Below are 337 nucleotides of genomic sequence, written 5' to 3'. Positions count from 1 at the left end.
CTCCACCCCACCACAGTGGCATCGCTCATGCATGAGCTGAGTCTGGTGGGGCTCAGCTCAGGTTCAAGTGCTGGCACCCTGCCATGGCAATTCCTAGGGGAGCAATTTGGACTGAGGAAGCTCTGCAGAGCCTAGAAGCAGGGTAAGACTCAGGGAAGGTCCCTTGGATGGTGATGCCCAGGGAATGGCTTATTAAAATGGTTCTGCCCCACCACATCACCCCGCTCAGGGCTGCTCTGCAGCTCAGAGAACCCACCAGAAGCCACCAGCCACATGGAGCTGGTGGCACATTGGCAAGTGGCCACATGGGTTCTGCAGCTCCAATCTGCCAACTCCC

At 57.9% G+C, this 337-nt stretch overlaps 1 protein-coding gene across 1 annotated transcript in view; it reads right to left on the bottom strand.

The window, feature by feature from the left end:
• The window catches only part of IGSF9B (immunoglobulin superfamily member 9B), a gene marked incomplete at both ends in the record, with an annotated part of 22,082 nt that overhangs the window by 21,172 nt on the left and 573 nt on the right, over nt 1-337 (bottom strand). The window lies entirely within an intron of this gene.

Source organism: Antrostomus carolinensis, unplaced genomic scaffold (genome assembly GCF_000700745.2).
Source record: "Antrostomus carolinensis isolate BGI_N321 unplaced genomic scaffold, ASM70074v2 scaffold23657, whole genome shotgun sequence".
In the NCBI taxonomy this organism is placed as follows: Eukaryota; Metazoa; Chordata; class Aves; order Caprimulgiformes; family Caprimulgidae; genus Antrostomus; species Antrostomus carolinensis.
The sequence above is the reverse complement of the archived record's forward strand: the minus strand, read 5'-3'. Positions and strand labels throughout refer to the sequence as shown.